This window comes from Clarias gariepinus, chromosome 18, assembly GCF_024256425.1.
Source record: "Clarias gariepinus isolate MV-2021 ecotype Netherlands chromosome 18, CGAR_prim_01v2, whole genome shotgun sequence".
NCBI lineage: Eukaryota > Metazoa > Chordata > Actinopteri > Siluriformes > Clariidae > Clarias > Clarias gariepinus.
Window position 1 is genome coordinate 7,770,001 of NC_071117.1, and position 19,636 is coordinate 7,789,636.

The 19,636-nt window shown below is 39.4% G+C and overlaps 1 pseudogene; it reads right to left on the reverse strand.

The window, feature by feature from the left end:
• The window catches only part of LOC128507015 (sialoadhesin-like), a 191,344-nt pseudogene that overhangs the window by 29,265 nt on the left and 142,443 nt on the right, over positions 1-19,636 (reverse strand).

The window sequence follows — 19,636 nt, forward strand, 5'->3', positions numbered from 1 at the left end:
GATTCAAATTCAGTGGCTCCCACCATCCTAACCTCCACCTGTCTCTACACCACAGTGTATTATACCTCGTTATAAATGACTCATACTGAGTGTTTGTTCTTCATACTTAAGTTTATTGTGTAAAATGTTTAAAATTTTAACAGAACAAATTTTTGTACAGCATGTCAGTTTTCCTGGCTAACCCTTACAGGTTGACGCCATCGTCGATGATGACAATCACCCTTTTTTCCTCTCAAGTGTTTTTGTAAATTGATTTATATTGTAGCAGCCCAGAACAAAATTTGTACACAAACAGTAGATGTTTTTTTTTAAAAAAAAAGTTTATTGCCATAAAAATTTTTGTAAATAAATTAATGTTAAAAATAAAAAAACAGACTTATGTCATATTCTCATCTCCACACATGTGTTGAAGCCCCGCCCCCACGTTTTACGCTCTATTCATATGCAAGATTTGTGTAAACGACTCTATTCAGATGTTCAGTAAGTAAATGCTAATTGTTGTGTTGCTTGTGAGGAGAGATGTGCTGATGCATTTTCATTTAAATATTCTTATACGCATGTAAGGATCCTCTCAGGGAAAATGACTCGTGGCATGAATCCACACGAAACATTTAAGTTTCAAATAATGATTCAACGCTGGACACAAACAGCAAAAAAATCATGATAATAATAATTAGAATAATAATCATTACGCTTTATTGCTGTTTGTGTCCAGTGTTGAATCATTATTTGACCATGAATGACTGGAATGATGAAATAAAGCTGAAATAAATCACTTTAAAAAATGCTGTGTTTATTTAGCAAGTATATATTTGAGCTCTGTTGTTTTTCTGTGCTACTGATTTTACATTTTGCTTTTTGCTGCCCCTTTTGTGATCTGTGTATTTTATGACAGAAACAAAGCTGCTCGTATCGGCTTAAATCAGCAGCGTTTTGATCACATGTGAGATGAAAAGTGCAAAGTAAAACTGTGGACCAAAAACAGCAGCTTTATTTCATTTATAAAACACTCGGATCACAAACAACAACACAGCTCAATGCATGGTGTCTGTGAACATCTGAAATGTGGTTGTGAATAAGCCTTTTAGTGAATGTTAAATGTTCATGTGAACCCGTGGCTCGCGCGTGCTCTTTCACTGAGCGGAGTTTTGATCAAAAGGCAGATGAACGCGCATGCCGAAATAGAGATTTATAAGATATACATTTTTTTAAACACAGTTTTACTTCACATAATCCCCAGAAAGTCAACAAACACAGATTTATACTCGCTAAATCAGCGCTGCCTTTGGTGCGGTGTGAGCCACTTTATTTCAGTCTTAACATAGTATTTTTGTTTTATTTTGTGTGTGTGTAAGAATGTTATTTTAGTGTATGTTTCATTATGTATTATCTACTATATTGGTAAAAATGTGAAATTTACACAAATGTAAGAAGAGAGGCAGAAAGGCCTCAGACCCCTAAGGGTTGTTACGTAGAAATTAGATGTAATTACAGTATTAAATCAGGACAGAAACCTATAGGACACATATAGAAAAGGAGCCATCAAAACCACAAACCGCCACATACAATACACATGCTGTATATACTCTCTCTCTCTCTTTCTCTCTCTCCATGGTGTTGAGGTTGATTAACTCACTTTTCCTTTCTTGCACTCTAAGAAAAAAAAGTGTTACAAAGACTTGAGGAAATATCAAACAGAAAAATAAAAAAATACAATACATTATTTTCTTTGTGTGTGATCACAAGATAAAAGTTACATAACATAGCAGTACTTTACTAGCATTACACCATTGTGAACTTAACTTCATAACACTGTGACCTAAAGCTTGTTATTTTGGACACAGCCTGGTGCTGAATCCAGTGATTACAAGCAAAGTGATGAACAAATAGAAGCACTTACTGTTAAAGTGTCGTAATCAGGAGAGATGGACTGAGGGTCCAGAGATGTGTACGTGTCATCAGGAGGACTCGACTTAACATTCTGTGTGAGAGAAAGAGAAATTAATCATGTGTTCATCATTCTTAGTGACTTTATCCAGATCTGAATCCCTGTGTGAAGTGTGTCTCTGAAAATACTTACTGCAAGTGTGTGATACACATCACTGGAGGACCTGGTCTGAAGATCAAGACTTGTGTATGTGTCATCAAGTGGACTTGAGTAAACGTTCTGTGTGAAGGTTATTTAAAAAAAAATGATTTTTGGTGTTTTTAGAAAACCCTAAACAGCTGAATGTCTGAGTAAATAAACTCTTTCTCAGGTTGCAATAAAAAGCAATTACTACTATAGATCTGTTTAGTGATGAAAAGAGCCTCAGCCCTAGTGTTTCCTCGTGTTCATTAATCTGTGTCTAGAGTTGATCATCACTTTCTGTTCTGCTGTTCTACAGTTAACCATAAAGGGGGTTTTATGTTGCTGTTGTAAGTGGAAGCAGAAGATCACACTGTGTCATTCTGTTCTGTTACAGTTCACTTACCTGACCAGACACAGCAACTTCATCAGGACCTCCTCTTCTTTTTTTTCTAAAAATTAACAATAATTAGATTATTCAGGTCATATCACAGGCAATTAAGCAAGTTGATGGAGAAAAATATGCTCACGTCATACACAAAACAGCAATGATGGCAAATAAACATCCACATCCTCCTGCGATTACAAGAACTACATACAGAACCACACGACTGTCCCCTGTGTACAGACAGAAATTACTCATCTATAACTTATTCAACTTTATCAATGCTTAAAGGTTTTAATTGTTATAATAACTGTAATACCATTTAAAGTGAGAAACACTGCAGCGGCTTTCTGAATGCCATATTTATTCTGAGCCACACAGTAAAACCATCCACTGCTGCTGGAGCTCAATGTGAAGCCGTAACTCTGTCCAGATCCTACAGGTGAGCTTTCATTCACCTTATACCAGGTGTAGAGCTCCACAGGTGGGTTAGCATCACTGCTGCAGGTCAGAGTCACTAAACTGCCCTCCACTATCTCACCAGAGGGGCTGATGGACACTGAGACATTCTTAGGAGGATCTAAAAGAAAAAAAATATGATGGAGGTTTAAGAACATTAAATTAAGAACCAGTGACTCAGTGGATGATGGCCAGCTGCCTGCACAATCAAACACTTACACAAAACATTGAATGTCACATTATCAGAATATTTCTCTCCATATTGATTCTTGGTCTTGCACCTGTACTCTCCACTGTCCTCAGAGCTGATGCTGTTAATGATGTGAGTATTGCCTTTGGATTTAAACAATGTTCCTTTAAACCAGTTATACTCCACAGGTGGGTTAGCATCACTGCTGCAGGTCAGAGTCACTGTTCTGCCCTCTACTATCTCACCAGAGGGACTGATGGACACTGAGACTGTCTTAGGACGATCTAGAGACAGAAACATGAACTGTACAATGTTAAAATGTATCCTTTATTTTTTATAACCAGATGATGAAAGACATAATTACTAGGGATGGGAATTGATAAGATTTTTACGATTCCAATTCCATTTTCGATTCTGCTTAACAATTCGATTCTTTATCGATTCCATTATCGATTCTCATATGGAAGAAAAGCGACAACAAATTGTTGATTTGAGAACTGTTAGTCCGGAGCAGATCGAAAACGCAACATTCTTTTATAGTTATTGCATGCTGTGTATGCAAATGTTTTAGCATGTTAGTGGTATTTCCTCCCTTTAAGGAAATATCTACGCTGCAAGTATTGCAAGTTGCCCTATTTCCATGTTTTTTGGTGAAATACAACCAGACTTTTTAGAGTTTGTTCCACTTAGGCGCCATGCTTACTATTGACTGAGCGTAAGCTACGCAACGTAAGTTATGCAATGCGCGTGATGACGTCATTCGTGCCCACTAGAATCGTTTTTGCAAATTTTGCAAACGATTGCGAGGAATTGAAACAGTGGGAACCGGTTCTCAACAAGAACCGGTTTTCGATTCCCATCCCTAATAATTACTTCATGTGTTACTGCAGGATCACATTAATCTAACAGAACGATTTAGCTAGTGTGCTAGTATAAAACTATGCTAATAGACATGCATACTAATGTAATGTTCTAGTGTGCATGTACAGTATGTAAGCATGCTAATACACATACTGTACTGTACATGCCAACATTCAATTATTTTGCCATGCAAGCTTGTTAGTAAATTAATAAACATTTAAAGATTTCCAGTGAGCATTTATGCTAATACACATTCATGCTAATGTTTACATTTTTACAGTGCAAATATAAAAATACACTTTTATGCTAATATTCCAGTGTGTCTATATAAAGCTGTAGTCATAAATCTGAAGTCATACAGTAAAAGATCATATTAACTGATGACTTGATGTGTACATGATAATAATTTAGAGCAATATCATAACATATCTTGTTACTCTACTGTTAGTTACAGCTTTATGACTGAGGGGATCAATTTTACATCTGAATTCAGCATGGATGTTTAGTGTTGATAGTTTTGTGAGTGAATAAATAAATCTGTACTTACACTGGACATCAAGAGTGACAGCAGGGGAGAGATAACTTTCTCCCTGTACACCACAGCTGTAACTGCCTGCATCACTCTGACTGACTGATCGCAGACGGAGAGGGTTAGAGGAGGAGACGAAGTGTAAAGAATATCCAGTTTTGTACCAGGTGAATGTTGGAGTGACAGTCCTTCTGCAGGTGGTTTTACATGTGAGAGTGACGTCATGTCCCTCAACCACACTATCAGGACTCATCTCCACCTGAAGCTCTGTGAATGAGAGGAAAGAGGTCAAACATGTAGTGCAGCCTGTGGAGATTACTGTCAGTTACACTGTTATTATATCTTATTATTATTTTTATTATTATTATTACTATAATTTTTTATTTGCAGTCAAAATTGTGCACACAGACACCCCTCTCTTTTTTTCAGGTATTTTGTTCATTCCACTTGGAGAGCACTGTATAGTGGGTTACTTATTAACTAAATACATATATATAAATAAATATTACATATAACATTTTACTAAAGAAATAATGATTATAATGAACATAGCAGGTAAAACAGATGATTCCATGATATATTACATGATGTAATCTGAATGTCATGTACCATTTTACCAGGAACTCTAATGAAGTTGAACAGAAACAACAAACAAACAACAACCTGAATGCACCTCTGGACTGAGTAATAAACTCCTTTTCTACATTTTGCTGCATTTATTTTATTACATAAAGTACTTACACTTATAAGAAAATACTCACTCTGTGTATCTTGTATGCCTTTATTAAGCACTTTTCCTTTGTGATTTTTGCCGGAGTTTTTTTGCTACTATTTTTCCTGTCTCCATCATTTACCTTCTTATATTGATATTTTACTGTTTAGAAATCTATTTAGATCATTCATTCTTTGTGAGCCTGCTACAATATTTTCACATGCGACAAAAGAAATATGTCCTGCAATAATAATAATAATAATAATAATAATAATAATAATAATAAAAATAATAATAATAACCTCATGTTTACAATAATTACAGTTCTCAGACCTGTAGGCAAGCTCACCTCCTCAGTCACCTGATCACTAATAACTCTCACCTGTCTGCAGTCAGACTTCTCTCTTTTAATCAGAAGTTACTACAGTAAAGGGTTACTAAGTAAATTGACTTTATTACTGTACTTACCTACATATTTCACTAATCTGGACTTCACTAAAGCACTTCTATTAAAGGACACTTTTTTCTTTAACTCCACTTTGCTACACAAATAATTGTGCTTTCTACTTCACTACATTTCTTCATGGAGCTGCTTTACATAACCACAGGAGTGTATTTGAAGTATTTGAAGGGTGTAATATCGCCCCCTGCTGACTATTGAAATGTAACTGTATGATAACTAGCATTAGGAGGGTTACAGACAGCAACAAAACAGCACATGCACAGTGAAGAATTTACAAAAAGACTTTTATTTACAATTATCCATTAGTAATTTGGAGCATTTTTACTAACATGTACAATAAATTAATTAACTAATAAATTAATAACTAATAAGTAGATGTAATAAAAAGTCTTTAAAACTCAATGTCACTATATAAAACTTTTATTTTGATAATAAAATCAGAAATAAAACCAAGTGAGCGAGTTTTCCATAAAAAAATTGTGCTCCACCTGATTGAAAGCTTTTTCTTGATTTAGGGAAACCAGACCAATATTTAGCCCAAATGGCAATTGGCAATATGGTAAACATCTTGGACTAGAGAGAGATTATCAAATATGCAGTACGTTTGGTCAGTGTGTAGCCTTGCCGCAAGTGGGCAGTAGAGTGAGGGCTGCTTTTCTGCAACTCAATGGAAGTATCCCTTTATTTAAACTGTCATTTAGAATTTTTAAGATGTCCTCCCCAATGATACTCCAGAAGAACTTATAAAATTCAGCCAGCTTCTAAAGTTCTGGAAGATGCATCCATTTGTTTTAAAGCGTGCTCTTACAAGAGCCCCTTGCACTTTGGATTTTAGGAGATCAGAAAGTTTCTTTTGTTTTTTGTTTGTTTGAGGGTCTGGATAAGGGTTATATCAGATTGTATCTTTTTGTAGCTTACTTACTGATTAATTTAAAACTTTTGTGATACTGAGAGTGTGCTGTTAACACAACTGTTTAATTTAGATTTTACCAACATCCCATCATTGTTGCAATGTTTTAAAATCTCTAAAAGCTTGTTGTCTTTTCCAGTTGTGGTGTTCTCACTGGTTGTTTATTGCTGTTTTTCCTTTTCCTGGCCTGCTTTGGTTGTTTCATCGCCTTCGCAGTCCTCCACACTCGCGCCGGCACACGATTCTAATCCTGTGCCAGCGGTTAGGGTGTCAAAAGATTTAGAGCTTGCCGACGCCCTGCTCTCCGAAACTAACTTTTTAACTAACTGGGCCAGGGGTAGCTCAGTGGTTAAGGCATTGGACTACGGTTCAGAAGATCCCAGCTTCAAACCCCACAACCACCAAGTTGCCGCTGTTGAGCTCTTGAGCAAGGCCCTTAACCCTCAACTGCTCAAATGTGTAATGAGATAAAAATGTAAGTCGCTCTGGATAAGAGCGTCTGCCAAATGCCTAAATGTAAATGTAAATGTAACTTTCAGACCAGCGCTCCGCGCCGAACCATCTGACTCACAGAGGTTTGTTGAGCGCCCTGCATGATTAATTAGAAAGTTCTTTTCTTTTTAAAAAATAAATAAATAAATAAATAAATAAATGAAACGTTTGACCTAGAACGCTGAAGAATGCTCGCACTCACACTCAAACGCGCTCCACCCACTCACTCCCAGCATGTACTCAGAGAGAAAGAGATACATAGTTTGATTAAACTGAAAAACACTAAACCTTGTGGACTTTAATGATCTAGTGGTCAAAAAGTCGTTAAAGTATTAGACCACAGAGTACAGAGGAGGTTAAAACATTAACCTGGAAAGTGTTCACATGAATATTTTACATGTCTAGTTCAGCTGGTGATATGGCAGGTTTTAAACCTTAGATAACTAAAGCCTAGAAAACTAAAGCTAATGCTAACTCTCACACAGCTCTTTATAGAGATAAATGTGGTCAAATGAATAATTTTATGATGAATAAAATACATTGTGTTATTTCAGCTGATGTATCTTACCTGTAACAGAAAGTTCAACTCCATCTCTACCTTGATACTTCCCTCCAGCAGTCGTAGTTATAAATCTGAAGTAGTATTTGCCCTGGTCCTGTTCTGTTACACCACTCAGTCTGAGCCTGCAGTCACCCGCTGTGTCTCCGAGGTACTGAACCCTGTCTCTGTACTTTGGGTCTAATGACAGATCAGGAGGTTCTTTATCTGTAGCCAACTCTCTGCTCCAGAAAACTCTCTGAACTGTGTTACCATATGGATATGTGTATCTGCAGCCCATGGTTCAATTCAATTCAATTTTATTTATATAGCGCTTTTAACAATGGTTATTGTCCCAAAGCAGCTTCACAAGAAAAAAAATGAAAGATTTTTTTTTTTTTTTTAAGAAAGAAAAGAAAAGAAAAGAAAAGAAAAGAAAAGAAAATATTTGGAAGGTCACATATTAAATGGTCACTGTAGATCCCTTTAGAGCACAGATGTAGCGCGGTGTGTAAGACACACTCCACCCAATCTGGGAGACAACGACTCCTGCAACAGAGAAATGTGTTGATAATGCAGACATATGTGTAAAAAAAACTGTCCACTGCCAAAAACTGCTCATGTCCTGACTAAATTCACACAGTGAGGAGCTCCACAGGGCATACAGTACAGACAACAGGAGAGAGAGAGAGAGAGAGAGAGAGAGAAATTAGAATTTACAAAATACTTTTATTTACAGTTATTTGGTATTCATTTTTATTAAATTGAAATAATAAATAAGTAAATAAATAAATAAACAAATAAGAAAATAATTAAAAAAAAATATTTAAAATAAATTTATTAAGTTTTTAAAACAAGGTGTGTGTAAAACAGAGCTCATTTTCAATCAAAGTGCTCCATTAAAACACCAAATTCTCTCAAAGGTACAGTAGTAAGATTTTCTGTTTTTTTGTAAAAGAGATAATCAATTAAAACCCTTGATTTTACTAGTGCAATTGTTGCTGGTAATACACTATAATTTCCTTTTTGTTCAATTTAGTTTCTTCGGATTAAGTATATACCCATTTTTGCTTGGCCCAGAATAAAGTTTAGTACCTGACATTTTTTTTGTGTGTGTTTGTTTTCTGAATATATATCTGTATTTTATGTCTAGGATAATTTTAAAAGGAGAACACAAGCCACCATTAACTTCCAGCACACTCTCAATATCATTGTATAAAATGTTTATTTTCTTAATAAAATTTACAGGACTAAAACCAAACGCTTAAAAGTTTTCCATAAATATGAGTTCTACCCGATAAAAAGCTTTTACCTGATCTTGAAAAATCATATTCTGTCCTTATAGTTTAATAAGATAATAAATATCTCAGATTAGATAGATGTTGTCGAATATGGATCTGCCAGGAATGCAATACATTTGGTCGGCGTGTATAACTTCCTCTAAGACGTTTCTTAACCTCGCCACGAGGACTTTTGATAGTAGATTGATGTCACCACATAGCAACGACACAGGTCTCCAATTCTTAATGTCGGTTAGATCTCCTTTCTTAGTTAACAGAGTAATAGCTGCCCTTCTGCAACTTAGTGGAAGTATCCCTTAAGTTAGACTGTTGTTTAGAACTTCTAAGATGTCCTCCCCCAATGTCTTCCAGAAGGACTTGTAAAACTCAACTGGAAGTCCATCTATGCCTGGGGCTTTACCATTACTCATGTTCTGCAGGGCTTTGTAAAGTTGGTCTAAAGTTAGCGGCCAATCAAGTTCAGTGTTTCAAGAAATTTGGGGCAGATTTTATAAGAAAACCTGTTCGATCTCATAGTTTTTTTATACTCTGATGAGTATGGTTTTTCATAAAAAAGGTGCAGCTCTCAACTGTATGAATATAATGTAAAATATTTCCATTTTCAGAGTGTAAATTGTGTATTAAACGGCTTTGCCCCTTTTTCTTTTCTAAATTAAAAAAGTATTTGGAAGGTGCGTCCATTCTTACAAGAGCACCCTTACCTTGGATTCCAGGAGAGCAGAGAGCCTGTCTTTTTGTGTTTGAGGGTCTGAATAAAGGTTGCATCAGAGGATGGTGATTGAAGATCTGTGACTTCTTTTTGTAACTTACATATTGACTGATTTAAAAATTGTGACATTGAGAGTGTGCTGTTGACACAACTGTTTAATTTGGATTTTCCCAAAATCCCACCATTGCTGCAGTGTTTTAAAATCAGATTTCTCTTTTTAAAAATTATTCCAAAAATAAGTAAAATTCTCTCTAAATGCTTGGTTTTCTAATACTGTTGTATTAAAAACCCAGTAGCACTTTTTGGTTTGATGTTGTTAAATTTAGCCTTACTTAATCAGGCTGTGATGAGAGAGACTGACTGGGTTGATGTGACAACTCTTAATGATGCTTAGTTGGTGTTTAAAACCATAAAACCTGTCTAACCATGCAAGGGAGATGGTGTTATTACTAGCAAGAGTCCAAGTACTGTATATTGTTTGTCATACTCATGGAAAATTCTCCACAGCTGTTGCACAGCTGATGTTTTTCTAATATTTTTAAAAGTCGTCAATGGGAGGGCATAAGAGGTTCTTTGTGGTTACGATCCATGTCTGCAGCGGTGCAGTTAAAATCTCCACCCACCAATAAAAAATCCTCAGAGTTACAGGTTTCTCTGATGAATCTTGCACAACTTGTCTAAAGAAGTCAGTCTCTCTACTACTAAATGTGCTCTAACCTTTAATAATCTACCTTTGATTATTTCTTCTACTGTATACGAAATTGGGCCTCTTGCACAATAAATGTTTAGGAAGGCAGCACTCCCTAATCTCCCCCATAATTAAGCAAAAGATAACACACAACACAACATAATCAGTTAATTAAACAAGATGAAGGCAAATCATATTCCTCATTATTTAACACAGAGTTTAGCATGGTCGCTTTTCATTTCAAGTTTACCTTCTCCTGGCCTGCTCGTGTTGATACACCGCCTTTCATGTTCTCCCTCGATAATTTACGCAGATAAGCACGTACCATGTGGAAACCTAGATGACAGAATCAAATCCATCGATTTCGAAAGTTAGGGTGCACTGTAGTTCTGTAGTGTTATTGTTGAGGATCATGTAGGTGACCCTTCTAAATGACATTGCATATTTTAACAGGTCAGATTTGCTGCAGATTGAGATTGTTTTTGACTAGTTTTCATCTTTAATGAAGAAAGGGAAATTAGACAGGGTTAACTTTTTCGATGGTGTTGACAGGGGAAGTACACTGTAGTAAGACCCAGCAATGTCCATCCCGTTTACCACCAGCTCTGTTGCCTTTTCCACCGTGCTTAGGAAAAGCCACGCTGTTTATCCTATTGGACATGCTCATGTCCGACCACTTACCTCGCGGCCAGACGATTCTAATCCCGGGCCGGTACAGTAGGTTAGGGTGTCCAAAAAAGTTTTGGAGCTTGCGGACGCCATGCTCTCCAGCAAACACGCTGACGCACCAGGCCGAAATCTCTGAGGTTTTGACAGATTTGAGCGATTCTTTCTCAATGACTCTTTTACTCCGAGTCGTTTGTTCCTTTGTCACGTGACTCCCATAGATTCTATGCAGTGCAATAGATTCAAAAGAACGAACGACTCAGACGGTAAGATATGAGAGGTGAGCTACTCATTCTGTTTATTATAATATGTCCTTAGCTGCACTGTAATATTTTCATTACTGGAACTATAGACAAAATTTGTGTATGTAGATGTGTTGGAGGTCTGTTTATTGAAAATGTAACATTTTATTTTATTTTTAGTCAAAAGAACAAAATGAACTATGACTCAAAAAAAGATTTGTTCATTTTTAATGAGCGAGATTTAAAGAACCGAGTCAGTAAAATGATTCAAACTTTCCATCACTGGCCACTCACTCCCTGCAGGTGTACTGACAGAGCCACATCATTACCAGAAGCGGGCCACATCCACGTGTTATCAGGGCGTGGTCAGCAACAATACTCAGGTACAGTAGGTTGTGGCACTTAAAGATACTCAATTGGTACTAAAGGGCCAAAAGTTTACCACACCATTACAGCACCACCAGCCTGGACTATTGATAAGGCAGGATAAATCTGTGCTTTAATGTTTTAATGAGACTCATCACACCAAGCGAGGTTTTTCCTTTTTTTTCTATTGTCCAGTTTTGGTGAGGCCATGTGAATTGTAGCCTCAGTTTCCTGTTCTTAGCTAACAGGTACGGCACTGGGTGTCTAACCATCTGTAGCTCATCTGCTTAAAGGTTCAACATGTTGCACATTCTTCGAGATGCTCGATGCTCTTTGACATATCTGAGTTGTAGCAAGCTTAAACGAGTCTGTTCGTTTTCCTCTGACCTCTGGCACCAACAAGGCATTTTCACTCGAAGATCTGCCCTCACTGGATATTTTAACTTTTTCCTGTCTGGCACCAAAACCCACATTCAACATCACATAAATCACCTTTCATCCACATCCTAATGCTTGGGTTGAATTTTAAAAGATCGTCTTGACTGTGCCTATATAAGTTAATGTATTGAGTTTCTGCTGAGTGATTAGCTTATAGGATATTTGTTTTAACGAGCAGTTGAAGAGGTGTACCTAATGAATTGGCCCATGAGTGTGTATACATGTCATGCATACATGTTCTACATGCCGTTAGGGTTAATTGGTACTGTACAGTATATGATCATCGCCGTGTTTGTGTGTGTGTGTGTGTGTGTATGTATGTTTGTGTGTGTGTGTGTGTGTGTGTGTGTGTGTCCTGTTAGTTCATACTGTATATTTATGAAAATCAAACCAGTATACATTTGCAAATGACTCACCTGAGCCTATGAGCAGAAACAGCAGGGAAAGGGGAGGAGTCAATCTGAGTGACATCATCAGTGCGTCCTGTGTAATCATCACAGATGGTAAATACTTTTCAGTTTTAGTGTCATTAAAAAAAACCTTAAATCTGCAGTGTGTTCATCATTGTAAAGCAGAGTGCTGTGTGTTTACAGTTACAGTAACTGTTGACTACAGGTGTGTGTTGTGTGTGATGTACAGTTCAGTGTGTGAGGAATAACTCAGAGTAAATAACAGTAAATAACAAAGTAAATAACAGAACTGTCACGGACACACCAGGCTCCGCCCACAATCACGTTCACAATCTCTGTGAATACTGATCACACACACCTGCACCTCATCACCTACACACGTATATATACACGTCACTTCCCTTCACACATTGTCTGGACTCCAATACGGACAAGGACTCTACGCTGCCTACGCCGAAAGCTAGAAAGCTAACCTCTGTGTCTCTTCGTCTCCGTGTCTCCTCGTTACCTCATCTCCGCGTCTCCGTGTCTCCTCGTCGCTTCATCTCCGTGCCTCCTCGTCTAATCGTCTCCGTGTTTCTCCAGAATCCACACCCTGTCTGCCTGTCTACCCTACCTGCGCCTCCGTCCGCCAGCTCCATCAAGATCACAGATAAGACTTTCCGGTTTATTCTATCAGTCACTATCACCATCTCTACAGTTTATAATTCTAAATGAAAGTACCCGACCGGGTTTTTCCTCTTCACTCTGTTTGCTGTGTCGGTCCTTCCGTAATAGAAGTCCAGACCACCAAAACATGAACCCGGCGGGTACTGATCCCATCCACGAGCTGGTGGAGTGGCTCCCGCAAGTTTTCACCTCCCCCGCTACACTTCAGAATTGGGAATTGCAATGTATTCCTCCTTCAATGTTCACCCACATTTGAGATGCAGTCTCAACGGTTCCCAACGGATCGGTCAAAAATTGCATACATTATTTCCCTCCTCACAGGAAAGGCCTTACAGTGGGCTGAGGCTATCTGGGAACAAAATAGTGCTGTAGTCTGTGATTATAACCTGTTTGTTTCTCATTTCAGAGAAGTATTTACTCCATCAGCTGACTTTTCCTCCACGGGAGAACAATTGTTTAAATTAATTCAGGGAAAGGAAACTATTACTGAATATGTGTTAACGTTCCGAACCCTTGCAGCCTCCAATGGATGGAATGAAGCAGCCCTTATCACCACGTTTCGGCAAGGACTCAATCCGAATTTACGACTAAAACTCGCCAACCACGATGACTCACCTGGATTAGAACATCTAGTCAGTACCTCCATCCAAGTCTCCAACCGATTACAAGAGTGCCTTTCAGAACTTTCCACAGGCCGAAAACCTTCCGCATCTCTCCGCCCACCAGAGAAGGCGCATGTTCCAGAATTAGAACCGATGCAGCTCGATCATCACTCCTTTTCTCGACTCACTCCCTCTGAAAGGCAATGCCGGCTGACCCAGGGCCTTTGTCTTTATTGTGCGGAATCAGGACATGTCCGTCAGATTAGAACATCTAGTCAGTACCTCCATCCAAGTCTCCAACCGATTACAAGAGTGCCTTTCAGAACTTTCCACAGGCCGAAAACCTTCCGCATCTCTCCGCCCACCAGAGAAGGCGCATGTTCCAGAATTAGAACCGATGCAGCTCGATCATCACTCCTTTTCTCGACTCACTCCCTCTGAAAGGCAATGCCGGCTGACCCAGGGCCTTTGTCTTTATTGTGCGGAATCAGGACATGTCCTTCAGACATGTCCACGCAGACCGCCGCGACCTCTGGTGAGCAATGTCTCGTATACACATACACCTATGGCACCACATCAGCCCATCATCTCTTGGGAAAATGGTGAGGTCCTTAAGTGGGGAAGAAATTGTCTTAGGCACTGCATTAATGTTGATCCCATCATTGCCATTCATACCACCTCCATAGAAAGCCCGAAAACCCAACAATCTACTGTTATCCCAGACAAGTACTCCCAGTTCCAGGACGTCTTCTGCCCAAGACGAGCCACCCAACTACCGCCCCATAGACCATGGGACTGTGCCATCGACCTCATTCCAGGTGAACCAGTGCCCAAAGGGAAAATTTATTCATTGTCGATTCCAGAACAAAGAGCCATGGAGATTACATTGAGGAAGCCCTTAAACAAGGGTATATTCGCCCATCCACGTCCCCTGCTGCCTCCAGCTTTTTTTTCATGGGAAAAAAAGACGGGGGACTCCGTCTGTGCATCGATTATCGCGCCCTAAACAAAATTACAGTGAAGTTCAGTGACCCCCTTCCACTCATTCTTGCTGCTCTGGAACAACTTCGTGGGGCCAAAGTCTTCACCAAGCTGGATCTGAGGAGTGCCTACAACCTCATCCGAATCCGTGAGGGCGATGAATGGAAGACCGCATTCATCACCCCGACCGGACACTATGAATACCTCGTTATGCCGTATGGATTGGTCAATGCTCCCTCCGTATTTCAGGGGTATATGAACGAGGTGCTACGGGAGTATTTGAACCGCTTCGTGCTGGTCTACATTGATGACATCCTCATCTACTCCCAGAACGAAACCGAACATCGTTCCCATGTGACTGAGGTGCTCCGGAGACTTAAAACCCACAACTTATTCTTGAAGGCAGAAAAATGTTCATTTCACCAATCCTCTGTCTCCTTCCTTGGCTACCACATCAATCCCCAGGGTATCCAAATGGACGAGAAGAAAGTAGAAGCCATCCGAACCTGGCCCATTCCATCTAACATCAAGCAGCTCCAGCGCTTTCTAGGGTTCGCAAACTTCTACAGAAGGTTTATAAAAAATTACAGTTCTCTTGTTTCCCCACTCACGGACCTCTTAAAGGGCAAACCAAAGACCTTAAGCTGGACTGCCGAGGCCACAACTACTCTGTCAACCCTTCAAAAAGCATTCACCTCAGCACCAATCCTCATTCTCCCTAATCCAAACAAACCCTTTCTGGTGGAAGTGGATGCCTCACAAACAGGTGTTGGAGCGGTGCTGTTACAGCAGCAGGGGAATTCTTCACAGTATCTTCCATGTGCCTTCTTCTCTCGAAAGATGTCTCCCGCAGAAAGAAATTACGACATTGGAAATCGAGAGCTTCTGGCCATCAAGTTGGCACTAGAAGAATGGTGTCACTGGTTGGAGGGGGCATTACACCCATTTACAGTTTTTACCGACCATCGAAACCTAGAATACCTCAGAGAAGCCAAACGCCTAAACCCACGACAAGCAAGGTGGGCGCTCTTCACACGGTTCGATTTCACGATCTCCTACCGACCCGGATAAAAAAACACAAAGGCAGATGCCCTCTCTCGTCTTCATGACTCAGACGAGAACCTGGAACCCCCTGAGAGTATTCTACCCCAAGCCATGTTTATTTCCCCTATCCAATGGGACCTGGATGATGAGATCATTCAAGCCACAACCTCTGAACCACCTCCACCAGGATGTCCTCCAAATAGAATCTACATTCCCACGACTCAACGTGACCAACTCCTCCACCATGTTCACACCTCATTGGGCACTGGTCACCCCGGGTCCAATCAGACCCTCACACAGCTGGAAGAACGTTTCTGGTGGCCTAACATGGCTGAACATGTCAGAAGGTATGTGATGGGATGCCGGGAATGCGCCATGACCAAGAACCCCAGACATCTGCCCTCAGGAAAACTAATACCTCTACCTATTCCCCGGCATCCATGGTCACACCTAGGCGTAGATTTTGTAACAGACCTCCCCTCCTCCGAGGGTAAGACCTGTATTCTAGTTATCGTGGATCGCTTTTCCAAATCATGCCGTCTGATCCCATTAAAGGGTCTTCCTTCCGCCAAAGAGACAGCGGAGGCCCTTTTCAATCAGGTTTTTCGGATTTACGGACTCCCAGAAGATATTGTCTCTGACAGAGGCCCGCAATTTATTTAAAAATTTTGGAAAGCTTTCTTTCAACTCCTAGGTGTGACCATAAGTCTATCGTCTGGATACTATCCTCAAACCAATGGCCAGGCAGAACGGAAAATCCAAGAGATAAGTAGATACCTCCGTACCTTCTGTCATGACCACCAGCACTTCTGGAGCTAGTTTCTTGCATGGGCTGAGTATGCCCAGAACTCCCTCCGACAACCATCCACTGGCCTCACCCCATTCCAGTGTGTACTCGGGTACCAACCTCCAGTGTTTCCCTGGAATGGAAAACCCTCGGAAGTGCCAGCAGTCACACACTGGTTCCAGGAGAGTGAGAGTGTCTGGAACTCAGCACACCGACAACTACAGAGAGCAGTCCGAAGACAACGGATCACAGCTGACGTAAGGAAAGCAGATACCCCTGCCTTTCAACCAGGACAGAAGGTTTGACTCTCCACACGAGACATCCGTCTTCGGCTGCCCTGTAAGAGTCCTCATTACATTGGTCCCTTCACAATCATCTCTCAGATCAACCCAGTCACATACAAGTTAAGTTTACCACGCACCTACAGAATTCACCCCACATTTAATGTGTCACTTCTCAAACCATATCATTCACCCATGTTTCCTGTTTCCACAGAGCCTGGTCCCGACGATGAACCCCCCCCCCCCCGGCTCTGGATATAGAAGATGGCACAATCCTGAGATCCCGTCGCCGAGGTGGGCGACTGGAATATCTTGTGGACTGGGAGGGTTACGGCCCTGAGGAGAGGAGTTGGGTCCCCAAGGCAGACATCCTCGACCCAAATCTCCTCAGGGAATTCCATCAACAGCACCCACAAATGCCTGCCCTCAGGGGTAGAGGTCGTCCACCCCGGAGACATCTTCTGCGTCCCTCAGGAGCAGTCCGTGAAGGGGGGGGTTCTGTCACGGACACACCAGGCTCCGCCCACAATCAACGTTCACTATCTCCTGAATACTGATCACACACACCTGCACCTCATCACCTACACACGTATATATGGGTCAATGACGTGACGCACCCTTTTTCTGTCCGGGTTAATTTTATTTTGCAGAAAAAAACTAAAAAATACATAAAAATTTCTCATCTACTTGTTATACCTTCTTTACCTACTAAACCACTCTAACTTCTCCAAATTTTTAAGTTTTTCATCATTTTCCTGCTATCCGAAGTGCCAAAACACCATATGGGGCGACCGTCCGGCCTTGACTTTAGTTAGGACAACTGGTTTAAAAACACTTTAAATCAACTTAAATATATCCCTTTTTCTTAGTTGGCATAATTTTAAACATGTTTTACATCCATTGACAAAACTATAAAGCATTTGCTCATATATTTCTATCATGATATACAAACGAATGTTGTCCGAATTATGTTGATTCTATCCATATCATCCGGGGCGACCATCAACAAACCACAATTTTGGGACCTTTATTTTAAAAAACATCTCAAGAATGGGATACTGCATCAGCCAGACACAAGTGAAGACCCCCTGGAAACAACTGTATAGTAAATCAGTCTCTCTCATATAGTAAGAAAAAGCTGTTTTTTAACGGCTGTGATGTCGTAGCCACTTTTGGTCATCATGTGGGCCGACCACCCCAAAACTGTGAATTATAATTTTTTTCCACAAATCTATATTTTGATAATAAATTTGATAGTGCTTTGTCACTAGAAGAAGCTAGTTTGGCTTCTGAGGCTAACCGTTAGCCTGTTATGCTTGAGTAAACTTGAAAACATCATATGGGGCGACCGAGTATCATGTGGGGCGACCACTGCTAAATGTGTTAAATGATAGATATATGTCCTATATTTGTAGTTTTCATATTCTATACATCAATTCTATACATAGAGTTAATTGTTTAAGTATAATTATTTGTATATTTTATCTTTTTTTTTTCTAAATTTAGCCATTTTCCATTCCTTTTATAGGGATGGAAATTTATTTTAACTGGATAATGAAGGAGACTCTGATATTATAGAATAAACTTGTGAAATAATGGTTTTCATAAAATGAAAGGGCACTAATGTTTATCTTTCTTCATCAGTTTATCTACTTACTGATATGAGTTCAACTAGTCTTAATGATACATAAAAATGTGAATTCTGAGATATATTACGGTCGCCCCAGATGACTTTTTTAAGGCTATGTTTTATTAACTTAAGTGTAAAAACACTAAAATGACAATTTTTTTACTTTTCTTTATAAAGGCATGTGTACAATACATTCCAAATGTTTAGAAAATGGCCAAACATTTTCATATTTTGGGTATTATAAAATTGGCCTATTAAAAAGTCTTATCCGTCAATGACCCATATACACGTCACTCCCCTTCATTCATTGTCTGGATTCCAATACGGACAAGGACTCTGCCTACGCCGAAAGCTAGAAAGCTAACCTCTGTGTCTCTTCGTCTCCGTGTCTCCTCGTCACCTCATCTCCGCGTCTCCGTGTCTCCTCGTCACCTCATCTCCGTGCCTCCTCGTCTAATCGTCTCCGTGTTCCTCCAGAATCCACACCCTGTCTGCCCCGTCTACCCTAACTGCGCCTCCGTCCGCCAGCTCCATCAAGATCACAGATAAGACTTTCCTGTTTATTCTATCATTCTCTATCACCATCTCTACAGTTTATAATTCTAAATAAAAGTACCCGACCGGGTTTTTCCTCTTCACTCTGTTTGTTGTGTCGGTCCTTCCGTAACAAGAACATCCTCTCATTAATATTAGATTGTTACACACATATTCATGAAAGACCTGTTTTTTTCTTTTAGAAAACATTAGTCATGTGACTCTTTACAACTTCATTTCCAAATGTGAAAAAGTCAGATTATTTGTACACACTCCACACAAACTAAATAACCTGACTTTATAAAAAGGCTAGAGTGTTTTTAATAGAAATGACAAATACACATTTATATTTGACTATTGCATTTCTTTAAACCTTGTATCATATTTACGTCAAATTTAAAACCTTTTAAAATTTTCACAAAAAGAAAAATGGAACAACTGTATACTGTATTTTCTACCTGAAAGTCAATGGCCTTATAGTTTATTTCCTGTCATAAATAATTACAAACACAAATACATATAAGTTGAGCAGACATGCTACTGTTTACTGCTACAACATTACCTATAACAGTTTTTTTTTTTTTTTACATCATTCAACCTGAGACAGAATGTAACTGTCACAATTGTATTGTTGCATTATTGTTTGGTTTTTTGACTTTTAGAAGACAAATATTATTATTG